The 690-nt window shown below is 33.8% G+C and overlaps 1 non-coding gene across 1 annotated transcript; it reads left to right on the plus strand.

Annotated features, from left to right (window-relative positions):
• Window positions 1-392: 392 nt before the first annotated feature.
• Window positions 393-464, plus strand: TRNAH-GUG (transfer RNA histidin (anticodon GUG)). Its single transcript has one exon. It is a non-coding gene; the product is annotated as a tRNA-His (tRNA).
• The last annotated feature ends 226 nt before the right edge of the window (window positions 465-690 follow it).

The following is a 690-nucleotide window of genomic DNA, read 5'->3' on the forward strand; positions in this document are numbered from 1 at the left end:
ATTTGACCCCCACAAATTTCTAGAATAAAATTAACAATCTCTGTATATTGTTATCTATTATAAACAATTTTTATCATAATTGAGATGATTATACTATAGGTAAATATGATATCTTATTATCACATTCCAATCCAATTTACAGATAAGTCGAAACAAAGCGTAATTAATCTAATTAATTTCTTTGTTAAGAGGGTTCAAGGTCACGACACCAAAGGTCAATAACCTTAAACAAATCTGCCGAAATACGCATTAAATATACTATCAACGTCTTACGCAAGTGTATGAATGACTTCATCTTACAATCAATGAACTGGAAAGATTGTGAAAGTAGTTTTTTAAACAAGTTATCGAAAGTAGCCACCGATTTCGGCTTCACCTCCACAGCTCCGACAGCCGTGATCGTCTAGTGGTTAGGACCCTACGTTGTGGCCGTAGTAACCCAGGTTCGAATCCTGGTCACGGCAGTGTTACACTGTCGCGGCGGAGCATATCTTTTTGTTTTATCCGAGATTTTTATTTTATTTATGTCAAATTTGGCATAAAATTTCACCGAAATGGCAATTTTCTTTCGCTATGTTATAAAATAGTCTTGTCGGTATGCTTCAAATAAATACGTAGAAATCCAAGATTTCTTGCAATTCTGCAAATAAAATAAATGAAAAAATCCAATTTCCTTATCCAAGTTCAAAC

This window comes from Anticarsia gemmatalis, chromosome 1 (assembly GCF_050436995.1).
Source record: "Anticarsia gemmatalis isolate Benzon Research Colony breed Stoneville strain chromosome 1, ilAntGemm2 primary, whole genome shotgun sequence".
NCBI classification, from domain to species: Eukaryota; Metazoa; Arthropoda; class Insecta; order Lepidoptera; family Erebidae; genus Anticarsia; species Anticarsia gemmatalis.